The 14,864-nt window shown below is 47.1% G+C and overlaps 1 protein-coding gene across 2 annotated transcripts in view; it reads right to left on the bottom strand.

The window, feature by feature from the left end:
- SLC45A3 (solute carrier family 45 member 3) overlaps nucleotides 1–14,864 on the bottom strand; it is a 536,434-nt gene that overhangs the window by 511,609 nt on the left and 9,961 nt on the right. The window contains exon 2 of one of the 2 annotated variants that reach the window (XM_085624127.1): nucleotides 11,287–11,375. The gene's annotated coding sequence lies outside the window, so the exon portion shown is untranslated. Of the gene's footprint in view, nucleotides 1–11,286; nucleotides 11,398–14,864 lie in introns of both variants that reach the window. The other variant, XM_085624125.1, reaches the window with a different exon arrangement.

The following is a 14,864-nucleotide window of genomic DNA, read 5'->3' as shown; positions in this document are numbered from 1 at the left end:
GCATGTTTTGGGTCCAGACGGTGGAGCTGCTCCTCTTCTCTTGACGGGAGCGGAGGCGGAAAGAAAGTGGGCAGAGTGACAGTTTGCCCGAGATGAAAGGCAGAGACTACTTTTGGTAGAAAGGAGGGACGCGGTCGAAGCACAACCTTGTCCGGATGAATAGCCAGGAAAAGAGGTTTGCAGGAAAGAGCCTGGAGCTCACTCACCCGCCGAGCGGAAGTGATGGCCACCAGGAAGACAGTTTCCAAAGTTAATAACCGCAAAGGACAGTTATGAAGATGCTTAAAGGGAGCGCACATCAAGTATGTGAGAACCAGGTTCAAGTCCCATTAAGGCATCACAAAAGGAACAGGAGGGAAAAGGTGAGTACTGCCTTTGAGAAATCTATTGACAACTGGGGACTTGAAAAAAGAGGGTTGATCAGGCAGCCTAAGAAAGGATGAAAGAGCAGAAAGGTAGCCCTTGATCGTGCCCAGAGCAGAGTCCTGCTGGGCCAAAGAGAGAAGGAACAATAGAACCTCAGAAAGAGCATTTACAGCTTCCGCTGTGCACCATGCCACAAATTTTTCACCGACCGGCGTATACAGTTTTAGTAGAGGAACGCCTGGCTGCCAGAATCACATTACAGACTTCAGGAGGCAAGTCAAATGGAATCAGCTGTCGCCGCTCAATCTCCATGCAAGGAGGTGGGGGCTGGACAGGTTCGGGTGGAGGACCGTCCCCTGTTGCTGCGACAGGAGATCCTCCCGAAGAAGCAGTCGGAGCGGGTGATCCACGCTCATACTGAGTAGCTCGGGATACCAAACTCTTAGAGCCCAGTCCGGTGCCACAAGAATGACTTGGGCCCGGTCGCGTCTGATCTTCTTCCGCACTCTGGGCAGAAGTGGTATAGGCGGAAAGGCGTACAACAGACCACAACTCCACTTGTGACGAAAAGCAGCTCAGAGTGAGTGCCACCTTGGAAATTCCAACGCGCAGAACTGCTGACATTGCGTGTTCTCTTCGGTGGCGAATAGATCTAACCAAGGTTCTCCCCAGTGCTGAAAGAGACCTTGCGCCACCTCTGAGTGAAGACGCTATTCGTGATCCAACATGCACCTGCGGTTAAGTTCGTCCGCCCGGGCGTTCAGGGTACTTGCCAGGTGTTGAACCACCAAGGAAATGCCTTGACGTTCCAGCCATGTCCAGAGACGTAGAGCCTCTTGACATTGGGTCCACGACCACAACCCACCCCGCTTGTTGCAGGACCACATGGCGGTGGCGTTGTCCGTGAACACCTGCACTACTCTCTCAATGACAGAGGGAAGGAATGCTTTCAGTGCAAGTAGAATCGCCCTGAGCTCCAGAAGGTTGATATGGAGCTTGGACTGCGCCGGAGACCAGAGGCCTCTGATCTCCGCCTCTCCAATGTGGCCGCCTCATCCCAGGAGGGACGAGTCTGTCACTACTGTGTGCTGCGGTTGGGGAAGGGAGAGGGATCTGCCGCTGACCCAACACTGGTTCGTGAGCCACAACTGCAAGTCCTGTGCAGTGCCCTCTGAGATCTGGACGTAGTCGGACAGGTTTCCCCAATGCTGCGTTCACTGGAACTTCAGGTCCCACTGCAGAGCCCGCATATGCCATCTGGCATCATAGATCAGCAGGATGCAGGAGGCCATGAGGCCCATCAGCCTCAGGGTCTTCCTGACCGAAACCCAGGACCAGGGCCGAAAGATCGGAATCATAGCCTGAATGTCCCAGACGCTGGTCGGGAGGATAAACCCAAAACTGTGCCGTATCCAGAACCGCTCCGATGGAGGAGCTTCTGAGAGGGAATCAGGTGCGACTTCAGCACATTGATAGAAAACCCCAAATGCAGGAGGTCGGATGTAGTCTGGAGGTGGGAGACGACTGCCCGGGGCGAGCCCGCCTTCAACAGCCAGTCGTCGAGCTAGGGGAAGACTGAAACCCCTGATCTGCGCAGATGAGCTGCGACCACCGCCATCACTTTCGTGAACACCCGAGGGGCGCTGGTAAGGCCGAAGGGCAGCCCGGTGAACTGAAAGTGCTCGTGGCCCACCGTGAACCATATGTAACGCCGGTGGGCTAGCAGGATGGGGATATGAAAATAAGCATCCTGCAAGTCCAACGCTATCAGCCAGTCTTGCGGGTCTAGGGCAGACAAGACCTGAGCAAGCGTGAGCATCTTTAACTTCTCCTTCCGGAGGTAGCGATTGAGGTTCCGGAGGTCTAAAATAAGGCGCAGACCTGTGTCCTTCTTTGGAACCAAGAGGTAGTAGGAGTGACAACCACAACCTACTTCTGGCGTCGGAACACGCTCGATGGCCCCCTTGGCCAAGAGGGCCGCAACTTCCTGCTGGAGAAGTGCCAAGTGATCCGCCGATATATGGTGGTACTGAGGTGGCATGGCTGGAGGGGTAGACTCGAAGGGGAGGGAGTAGCCCCTTCAGACTATTTGCAGAACCCACCTGTCCGAAGTAATGGCGCGCCAGTGGGAGGTGATGGCGAATCCTGCCTCCCACTGGCGAGTCTGAAACACTGGACTAGGAAGGTTTTGAGGCGGCGGCAGGAGCAGTGGTGGATGGACCTGCCCGCTGTCCTCAGGACCCACCAAATCAGGTCCCACGTCCGCGGCTGCGCTGAGACTGCGGGTCTGAAAAGAACGCGATTGGACGCCTCGACTCTGACCTCGAAAAGAGTAAAAAGCGGACCTCGAGGGAGTGCGCGTGGTGGCGAGACCCAAGGACTGAGCCATAGCCCAAGAGTCCTTAAAGCGTTCCAGGGTGCTATCTGCCTGGTCACCAAAGAGACGTGTGCCATCAAAGGGCATGTCCGACAAAGTGTTCTGAACATCCCCGGAGAAGCCAGTTGTTCTGAGCCAAGCGTAATGGTGGAGCACCACCATTGAGGAAAGTGCCCTGCCGAGTGAATCGGCCATATCAAGTCCACAACGGATAGTGACTTTAGCAGCATCCCTCCCCTCGGTAATGGCCTGGGAGAGCACCGCCTGAGCTTCCACAGGGCACTGAGGCAGCACCTGTGCCACAGTGTCCCACACAGAATGTGAATAGCAGCTCAACAGGCACACAGTATTCACCGCCCGCAACCCTGAACTGGCAGAAGTGAAAATCTTTTTCCCAAACTGCTCCAGTTTCTTAGATTCTTGTCCGGAGGGGCAGAAGGGAATGCGCTCAGCAAGGTAGAGGCCTGGACAACCAGACTCCGAGGCGTTGGGTGTTGCGTGAGAAAGCTGGTGTAGCCGGGCCATGGCGGCGCGCCACACCCTTATCCACAGGTGCCCCTGTCTTGGGTTTGTTCCAGGTGCTCAACAGGACGTCGGTAAGTGCCTCGTTGAAGGGCAGTAGCGGCTCCACGGAGGACGACGCTGGTTGCAGTACCTCAGTGAGGAGATTGGTCTTGATAGGCACAGAAGGGAGCTCGAAGTTAAGAACATGAGCCGCCCTACGCAATACCACAAAAAGTCTCAACCTCCTCCGTAGGCATGGATGAGGGGGACAGCGTACAAGGGTGTGGAGAGAAATCCAGATTCACTGGACCCTCCAGGTCGCCTTCCCATTCAGGCTCATTCTCGCATTGAGCTGCAAGAGGTTCTTCAGACCCCTCCCAGTACTCCCCTTCATCCACCGGTTGTTGAAGAGGCCGGTAAGGACGAGGTGCCCGGGGAAATGGGAAAAACTCCCCACCAAGAAATGGAATCGGGGGGGTAAGAGACCAATCCTGGTTTGGGGCCATCCAGCAGCGGCGCAGAGGCCGGAGCCATTGGTGCCGCAGGGTGTGGTGCCAGCATAGCAGAGGCCAAACAGGTCCGGGGGCCCAAAGGCGCTCCGGAGGGACCCGATGGGCCAAACAAATGGCTCATGGCCGACAGGAAGGCCTGTACCTCGTCCGAAGTCGCGTGCGGGCCTGGAAAGGGCGGGTAGGACGCAGGCAACAACGGAGGCTCCATCGGAGCCACAGGGGAGTGACCGCCTGCCCCCACCACTGCGTCCCGCGACAGATTAGGGGTAGACGAAGAGCGACGTCGCTTCTTCGACTTTTTAAAGGTGCCGTGACTTACCTGTCCCCGATTCCGACGAGAGATGGTGTCTGCTCCACGACCGGTCCCTCGACCTCCCACGGGAGCGTTACCTCGATCAGTGCGGAACCGATTGCCGGACCTCCAACAACTTTCAGAAACTCTCCCGCAAAGTTTTCGGCGCCATAGCCCGACAATCGGGGCACGCCTCGGGTTCATGGGCGTGCCCAAAGCAGAAGAGACACACGTTGTGCGGGTCCCAGGGATGTGGAATTCCTATAGCCCGACTCCCAGGACATATTGTTTGGGGTCAAGGGCAACAAGTTTTCCTGTGTATTTTGTCCTTCGGACAAGTAGGCCCAACCCCCTGCAGCACAAATCCTTTGGCTGCCAATTTGCAGTACCACATTATGGATCAGGAAAGTGCACTGTCTGCAGATAAGGTAATAGTATTGTCCATATGTTAATGCTGTTCAAACTTGTATTTATGGTTCATTAATTGAAAGCCTTTATTATTAGGGTGAGCACTAAGTAAATGTTGTAAGCTGTGACTGCACTACTGACGGGGGTTCCAGTATAAAAGTGTGTACACACATGTTCAAAAGTTAGCAATATGAGGCTATGTATAATGCGCTCTGATTTGATGCAAATATTTGCAGACGCTTGAAAGCAAGATTGATGATTCTGTGGTTTCAAAATAAAATGTTCATAAAAAATGAAAGCAGGAAAAAAGTTTGCTAAATTACTGTAAAATTTCAGGTACCATTTCTTTGCAGCATCATTTAGTAACACGTGTTGATCCATGCTAGTATTCAATAAAAAAATTTAAAAAATCATAATGGAAAAATCGGTGTAACCAGTTTCAATAAGATTTTGGGAAACAAATATAAACAAGCATTGGCAAAGCCAGTGGGTCTGAAATTGGTCAACTTTTTAGATGTCAATGGGTGAATTATATTATTTTGGCATGGTTTTTCTGAAACCTTACTGGTGTGGGAGCTGCAGGGCCCTCACCGTTATAACAAACATTGGCAAAAGCAAAAAAAAAAATGTTGGTCTCAGAAAGCATACGCTGCCACAGAAGTTACTGGCACTGATCAAAACTACTTTGTGTGCCGATATGCTCCTTGTGAAAGAGCAGAATGCTGTCACTCGCAGTGAAGCCAGACGATGTAGAGAGAGAGAGAGAGAGACAGAATTTTAATAAACGCAAACGGTCATTGTCAACGCCAGACCAAATTAGGGGCCCAATTATTAGATAGCCTCAAAAGTGCATCCTTGGTCTATGTCCTTCTATGTCCTTGCATTAAGTGCAGCTATACAGCTTTCGTGAATTCCCAAGAATTTACAGCAGTAGGACAAGAAATAGTATCCCTAAAAAAATTGTGAACTGCATTTCAGCATGAGCAAATATGCATGTGTAGATTTGTTCATGTAAAACTGAGTTTGCAAGTTCACTTTCCCGCCAACCACTTTTTTTCCCCCCACTCTGGAAGAAGATTTACATCTGCCATTGTAAGGGATACATTTCCAACATTTCACAGTATGGGAAAAGATTAGAGAAGAGTTGTTGAAAACCCTTTAAACATGCAAGTTAGAAGAAGGTTTGCACAGTCTCAAAAGGGCATTCTAACCCTGGAGCTATTGCTTACCACTACCTTCAGCCCCAGTATGTAGATCAGCAGAAAGGTGGCAACATAAGGGGATTGCAAGTATTCAAACTACTATGGTATGAGCCCTGGTATAATCAGAGAGGCTATATCAGAGCTCTTATATAATGAGATAGCTACCATAATATGTTGCTGCACTCATGGTACCAAAGGGGCAAGTGGATTGGTTACAGACAAGTAGATTTATGAAGCAACCTGCCCCATGGACAAGTAGATATTTTATTAAATTCCACACCCCTGGGGTCCGCCACCGACATGTTCCGACGGCAGGCCCTACAGGACTTAAACCCGGGCATCCCTACTGCACCAGGAGTCGAGTACTCGACAAAACAAGAGAAAAAAAGTTCTCAGAAACCAAGTTAAAAAACTTTTAACTAGGGGTACCGCTCTCTCTCGGAACTGCTCTGCTGGCGCGGAAAAAGAAATAACCGACGTCAGCGCGTGTCTAAGTAGCTCCGACGACGTCATCTCGGCGGCTACGACGCCAGCGACGTACGCGGAGCCGTACGACGACACCTACCAACGAGCAGGGGTACTTTCCGGATCCAGTCTGACGCCTGGGGATTATTCTAAGGTAAGGAATCTATCACTAACGTGTCTCTTTCAGATAGCACGAGTTTTAGCACTTTAAATGTGAAATTTAAAATTGTATACTATGACCATGGCAAACTAATCGGATCACACTCAAATCAAACCAATTTCAGAGTAATTGAAGGCTCAAGAATCTCCTGAACTTTGTGAATCGAGGTCTGTGCTTCGATCTCTATATTTATCTTCGAGACTGTACGTAACAGAGCCCAGAGTGGCAGACTGAAGGATCCAACCCCTAGAAATGTAATCGTATACTAGCAACACATGGGTATGATTTACAAGAATGTAGTTTATGGAACATCTTATTTTTCGATGTTAATGGTACGTTATAATGTAAAGAGCAGCGTCACCACGGGGGTCTCTTGGAACTAAATAGACAACATCTAGGCAGAACTATAAAATAGCATATCGACGCCTAATGGCAAAATCACTGGAGCAAAGCAGAAGATCTTTAGGTAGCTTCTTACAAGGAGTAGGAGTGGAGACAGAAAAAGAGTGATCCTGGCTGCAGGAGCTGCGGTACCATAGAACTTACAGAAAGTAGACATTCAGGTGAACAATGATATTTTTTGATCCAATGTGAAATAAAAATCAGGAGTGGTACCGTACAGTGCTTTGTGAGTTATGCCGCGGACATTAAAGGTTATGGGCCTTGTTCAGAGTTTGCCAGTCTTCCAATGGGACGGACACCGCGTGGGTCCCAGGAAGACCACTAAGCCTGTGGTGAGGCACCCGACCAATTAGGACTTTAATCCAGGGCGGCCGGGAAGTGCTGCGGCTATCTCACAGAGCAGGATGTTAGGCTCATACCAGAGCCTAACAAGCATACAGCTGCCATGAGAGAGCCTGCAGCACGTTCCTACACAGTGTGGCATGCACCATGTCATGCATGCCACACTGTGCAGGAACGAAAGTGCAGTTACAGCAGAGCACAACATGCGCCCCCCTGCACGGAACCCTGGACCCAGATTCGGTCTTTGCATTTCCACCACTCTTTTTATGGCAGGGTCCCAAGTGAAAATGAATGTCGTATATGCTCAGCGGTGCATAATCGGCAGCATATTCATGCCCTGTGAAGACCGCCGCAGCAGCGGGATCCTTGATCCCAGCAGAGGCGGTGGTCTTGTGGCAGTCCCACTGCCACACTCTTAATAGGGCAGACAGGTGTGTGGTGGTGGTCGGGCTGCCACCGCGAGTGCATATTAAGGCCCTACGTGTTGCTGGACAGGGATTCAGTAATTCACATAGAGAACCAAGAAAGGTCCAGCAAACCAAAAAAAAAAAAAGCATGATTCAGCCCAAACTACTTGAATCTGAGAGTGAGTGCAAGCCCAAAACCGCATTTTCTTCATGAGGCTTATGTACTCCGCTGAACACCAGTTATGCTAATAAGTCTGATACCTTAATTTAGTCCGTAAACTTATCCTGACTTTGCAACATAAATGTACAATTTAGAAGCCCGACTCAGTGACCAAATTGACATATTACATTGTACAAAAGCAAAACACACCCATGCAAACAGAACTGAAAAATGCTCACGATGTGACCAGCTTAGGTACCTGGGGGGTTACGGCAGTGAAGGATAAGGATCCAATGTCATTCAATGCTCAGCGGATTTCATAGTTATTTAAAGTGAATGAGGAAGTAGATACTACAGAATTCATCCAAACTAAATCTGCAAAACCCAAAACACGACAAGAGCCACCGGAATATTAAAAGTTGCAGAAGACAAAGATGTAAAGTGATTACTATGAGCCATCAAGACCCATGGATAATTCATCTATGGTGGTCTCAAGACACACAATTTGTAGATGTGGCTCTAAAAATCATAAGGAGAGGCTAAAGAACATTAAATGCTTTGACGAAGGGTACAAGAAAAGCTGTTCTACCTGGCCTGCTAAAAGTGGCAGTGTCTAAGTGGAAATATTGTTGTTGGACTTTGAGAAGACTGAAAAGTCACTTGCTGTGGTCCCCGGGTGAACAGGGCTTGCGATGAAATGCATGCAAATATCGGTTACTACACTATTACTCTGCTTGAGGGCCTGAAGGGAGAAAAACATTCGAATGTAATGACAAACCAATGCCAATATGGCAAGCACAACTCAGTTGTTAAACTGGTTTAAAGTTATATGAAAGAACTTACAAATTATACACAGGAATGAAAATCCTTAAAAAAGGGGCATCTTAAAATACTTACTATGGAAAGGCTAGCGGAAATTTTTAGAGAAGAGTACACAAGCTTTGAATACAAATGGAGTCCACTGGTGACATAGCTTACAAAGGGAATGCCGTTATCAGTAAGCCCACAACGATCACAGCAATGCATCTCTTTCACTTCTAGTTGAGGGGAGGGCCCACCTTTGCCTCCAGGAACACAGCTTCGAAGGCTCTGGCAACACCGCACAAGGTCAGAGATCTGAACCTACGATTTACGCCCCCGAAACATACAATACACTTATAGGCCAAAGTGGACATGACAGCGGCACCACCAAGGTTTGTTGAGGAGGGGTGGGGGAGAGCACTGTTGGAAAGATGTTTTAATATGTAGAAAATGTTTGGAAAGAAGACATGGAGTTGAGACTGTATCTAAGACAATGTTACCCACGGAGAGCGTCTGTGTTTCCTTTAGATAAATGGAGGGAATGTGGGATCGATTGTATGTACCGTTACCACTGTGTCTGAAGCACTCTTTCAATAAAAAAAGATTTTTGATAAGGGCATCATGATGGATCTTACATTCCTACTTTGACCATGGAGTTCTTTCTAGGTAGCAGCTGGTCCTCCTCGTTGTCCCTTTGATGCCCCTGGCACGGTCCTTGCTATCCTTAATCTCAGGCTGAATCGTGTCCTAGCCTTGAGACTGAAACCGCACCAGATGCCACCTGTGAATAGTAAAATTACCGTCGACACAAATGACGTAGAGGTTCTCCTCCTTAATCCTCCAGACGTTTTGATACAGCACATCATCCTACACACCTTGTTCGACATTTGCCTTACTTCGTCTACCACCTCTGCTCAGCGCCTCATTTAATTTGAAAAATTATACAGATGCCATGCAGATCATAATAAAATGGAAAAATGCTTTGTATCATGACTCCTATACATTACTGGACAATGCATACAAGCACTGGACCACTGGATGCCAGCGAACCACCTTGAAATAAATACACTCAAAGTCAGATAACAGCATGCATCAAACAGAACCACTCATCAATTATCGGGAACAAGAACTAGGGCCATCGCCGCTCCAATCGAATAAAGAGAGCAATTTAGAGGTGTTTATAGCTTCTAGTCGCTCACACAGACCTCATGTAAATTTCCTACATGATAAGATGCCTTCAACCAATCTTCCCATTCCTTGGCTCCCCCCACAAGCTCTAGCTACCATCATCCTAGTACTTCACATCTCGACGACTAGACCTCAGAGCACTTCTGTTAATTATCTGGAATTAAAGAGCACTAAAACTGGAGCCACTAAAACACCACGAGTCACAACCTACCAAATTTGACACACCACACCAAGTGTTATATTCGTGCCCTGGACACCTTTGAATAGACATCACCTTTAACACAATGTGCATCTGTTGAGCATTCAATGAGACAATCATTCTTACTTCAACAGATGCTCTGCATCTATTAGTAACAAGACCACTGTGTTTCCGGTTCGCCCTTATTATGACCATCTTTTCCTAAAAAAATAAATTACCAGGTAAAAGTTCAGTCTTCTTTCAGATGGGTAAACTGCGCAAAAAAGAACTCATAATCACTTTATATTTCGAGGAGCACTAAAAACCGGTTTGTTTTACCCACATAATCCAGATTAGACGACCAACAACAAAACTTAAGTAGATATGCATAAATGTGTCTATTCTCACATGCTCCACAACACTTCTTGCTTATGTGTGGTGACTGATGGCAACTTGTGTGACCAGGACTTTGCCCTTCAAGTACCTCCTCATATGTATCTCACATACAACACTATAACCAACATTCTTCGAACCAGACACTCTGAAAAGGCACCCAGGAACCATATTAAATCCACTGCACTTTGTAGCCTAGTAGGCACATGATTCCCTTTTAGAACTGTGGCATAAGAGGGCTGGAATTTTCTGTGACCTAGCAGATGAAAAGGCTGGTCCAAACAGAGCTCCATACATAAACAAAGGCCGGGAGAGCAATACAGGGCCAGTCATATTCAGAGTCTTGAAAAAACAGAAAGATGGCACCATCGGACTGCCAGCACGAACCAAATCCTGGTAGAATAGGAGCTCTGGCACGATGAGAGGTAACTTCTCCAAACTGTCAGAAAAACAGATGGAAGACAGGGGAGTTCCGCTGGATAGTTAACTTGTGCCTTTTCACAAAATCACAAAAGCAAGATACTAAATAAGACCATCAAAATGATGCAAGTGCCAGTTCACAATAGGATACGAAGGAGTGCTTAAAAACTCATCAAGCCTAGGTGTATAGATAAGAGGCTGCGAGGGGTGCACCGACAAGAAACCCATTCCATGACGTATCTAATTACACTAAGATACCCATTTTATGACAGCGAATTTATCTTCTGTGCAAACTCGCGTTACTTAAGGCAGGGCAGCGCGTGAGGCAAACAAACACACCTTTGCTGCTCCACCACCAGCCAGCCTTTGTGTTTTTCCCCCCTCAGCTCCACCGCATCCCTTCACATCCTCGTGAAATCAGCGAACACGGATCTGTCAGCGACCACAAGATTAGCAGTTGCACTTCTTAAATGGACATAGCCCACCTCTCCATCTATGAATATAGGGCAACGTGTCTGATTGCAAGGCGTAGATCCGACGGGCGGGGAGACTGCGCGGGTGCAGATGGAACTGTGACCGGCGACATGCCTGGAACAGGCTCCTCGACGTAAGAAACGAGCGATTCATTAAAGTCAATCACAGTCGAGGAATCCATTTTCCCAAACAAAACAGCATTATTTGATAATGTTGCAAAAAAAGTCTTACTCACTGTTCCATTAGCTGCTCCGTCAAAATAGACTCTTCAACCCCCGGATTTGTCCTCTTCTGGCAGCACTGCACAATGTGTAGAGAACCTTTCTGGAAAGTGGAACAGAGATATCTAAGGAACAAACCAAAAAAAAAAAAAAAAAAAAAAAACACAGTAAAAGAAATACCACAATGTTTTTTTCCATGGTCGAAGTAGATATTGATGTGAGGGACTCGATTTGACACTGTTCTTCTATAACCAGGGAAACAAACCACGAACATCGAGTCAGGAACCCATTCATCACTCGTGTCATGCACCCATTTTGTACAACAGCATGGCGTATCTCTGGAAATAGGACGACACCCTTTCCAATGCTGTAATCGTTGGGGCAGAGAAAGCAATCTGGATACAGGGCCTGGTAGTCCCAAACCCAATAAGCGTTTCCTAAGCCAACAGGTCTGGAGTTGGCTGCCAGCCCTTTTCAATCAATCAGGGTTTCATAAAGTGCGCTACTCACCCGTGAGGGTCCCATGGCTTTGCCAATTTTTTTTTTGTTCCGTAGATTTTGAAAAACTCGATTATTGTGAATTTGCATGGTCTTAGCTCTAAAAAGCAAAAACCTGTAGCTAAAAGCAAACATATTTTGGGGGGTTGGAAGCACACATTGCCATGTTTGTCCTAGAGTCTGATGGTGACTACTGTGAGAAAGTTAAGAATGCGTCACTCACACTAAAGTTAGTAATTGGCTAAAGTGGGCTGACCCACTGCCCATGCTGGATGTTGCAATGGGCGAAAGAAAAATGTGAATGGCACAATAGCAGGCCAATGGATAAAGAGGACTGGCTAAAAGTCCTTAGAAGTCTATTATTCATAAGATCTTAGTAAAAATCAAAAGATCTTGGCTAATGGGTGACCTAAAAAGGAGGCTCCCACTGCATCTTTGAAGACAATCAACATACAGAGCCACATAAAAATCTCCAATTGTTCCATCACGGTGCTCCTTACCAACCACCAGAAGAAGCATCTGAAAGCAGGTAAATCACTTGCGTAACAACATGAACGAGGTTGCTCAGCAGATGACCGAGCTGCAGTAACGGTTTAAACTAGGCCAAGGAGCTAAAGAGACAAGCATTGGGCATAGCCAATAGGTCTCGCCTTTGGGACCTTATAAAGTGTTTAGCCATGCAACAGTTGTATAACTAAATACTTATAGGGTCCCAAAAGCGAAGCCTATTAGCTAGGCCAAGCGGCCGTGCAAGTTAATGTAATCGTGTTCAAGCGCGGCACGCGCGCGCCTGCGCACATGCACTGTAGCTCTAGGCTGGCCTGGTAGCACGTTTTGGAGCCCTCTCAAAAAGTCTCGCCAGACCAGCGCATGCGCTGGGTGAGGCGAGACCCAAGAAAACAAGCTATCTGCAGCAGAGATGTGCATTACCAAAAGGATTTAAGTTTCGTTTTCCACAAGCAAGAATACAACCTTTCATCCATCTGCGATTGACAAAAAGGAAAACCCATCAATAAATGGTCAGATAGAGGACTTTGTGATACATACTTTCTAATTCGTCAACATATAACATAATGACAACAATAGTTTTGTGGGGTTGTCGGCTAAGTAGTTGTGCATCCTCTGGGCCAGCCACACACACCTTTAATCCCAGCAGAGAAGTAAGGAATTTTAAGCATAAACAATCTCACTGTGCCTGTATTGCCCAATACTGCCAGGTTATCCTGGTTTTAATGTCTAATATGTGCAGGTAAAAGAGATGTGATCTAGCCTTCACCCCCTGCTTGAGTTTTCTGGTACCATGTCCCCCTCAGCTGAGGGATCAGCTTCATTAGCAGCAGAGTACGGGACCCTGCAACCCAAAACCCCACTTCTGTCCTCCCAGCAGGCTCCCACTCCGATGTGCCCTTATCGAGACTTGCGATCACCCTACAGAAAACCTAAATATTGAAACCGAACCTGGCATATGTACGGTCTCTCTCCCTTTGCATTTTAGCGGCACGGGGCGTGCAGCATGAAACAAATGTATAGCTAACACATCCGTTGAGCATGGAGTTTGTACACATAGGAACATATACAGTCCAAGTTTATGCATGAAGACGTAATTTAAGAGGATCTTGCCCCACAATTGGGCTATTCCACAGAAAAAGGCACAAACCAAACACCAGACAGCCCATGAAACAATGCACCAACTAATCTATCAGACCAACTTAAAGAATTATGCATACAGTCTGAACTCGACCAGCCTAGGAAATAATGTACTGATTCAGCCAGAACTGGGAGTCGCCGAAAAAAGAAGTACCCAACACGGGACCATCCCATGAAATACATGGTGTTCAATCACAGCATCAATCTACTGTAAAAATGTACCAACTCACCAAACAGTAGACACCCAAAACCATAATGAACTTTCCATCCAACAATGGCCCACACAAAGCAATAACAATACTTACTCACCACCATAACCAACTTAACAAATACTGAATCAAATAACCAAACCTCAGATCATTCAAAGCAGTAATGCTCTACTCGCTCAACCACGACCAACCGATTTCATACACCACAGTGTTACCAAACACCAGGCAGTCCAAAACAATAACATACTACATGCCCAAAACCAGCATCACCCAAAGGATAATGCACCAACTCATCCATGACCAGACCACCCAGAGGATTAATGAAGCACTTTTTCTTCAACACCAGCATTAACCTAATGGATAAAGCACCTTTTTAGTCAAAGCAGAAGGATCCCTAATACAAATGCACCAGCTGACAACATTATGACCAAGAAATAAATGCGCACATGCCTAGCATAAGACTAAATGCACCGGCATATGACTACTCAAATATTAACAATGCACTGCTCACGTAGCAACAGGCTATCCAAAGCAATAATGTAATACTCACTCAACACAAGCACCAAGCTTCTGACAATCCACCGGATCGCAAAACACCAAGATGTTGCAAAGCAATAACACGTCTCACTCACAGACTGCTGGATAATACAGACACTGGACCAATAAAAGTAATAAAGCACTTCCACCCAGCAATAACTTAATACTTACTCAACACCATCACTAAACTATAGAATATTGCATGCAACAACCAATACCAGGCCATCCACAGCAATAATGCACTCGACTCCATCACGTATCTAGTGGATAATGCACTGACTAACCAAGCACCAAACCATCCAAAGCAATAATGCATTCCCACACCGAACAACGGAAAGCATTAATGCACTACTCACTCAACATCAGCACCAACCTAATGCACGGATTCATCCAATAATGGACAATCCAAAGCCATTACGCACTGCCTATGTAACATCGGCATCATTTAAAGGTTAATGACTGACTGATCCTGCACAAATTGCAGCAACTCACTCAATACCATGGCCATCCTAAGGAATAAGGAACAATCCAGTCTAGCACAAGACAGAATGCATTGATTCTCCTAACATATGGCCACCACAGGAAATCTGTGCTTCCCACCCAACACAGAACCATCCAAAGTAATAATGCACTATTCACCCAACAAAAGACCGTCCAAAATAATGTGCTACTCAGTCAATACCAACACCAAACCATTGGCT

This window comes from Triturus cristatus, chromosome 1_1 (genome assembly GCF_964204655.1).
Source record: "Triturus cristatus chromosome 1_1, aTriCri1.1, whole genome shotgun sequence".
Taxonomy (NCBI): Eukaryota; Metazoa; Chordata; class Amphibia; order Caudata; family Salamandridae; genus Triturus; species Triturus cristatus.
Note: the sequence above shows the minus strand (reverse complement) of the source record. Positions and strands in the feature narration are given on the sequence as shown.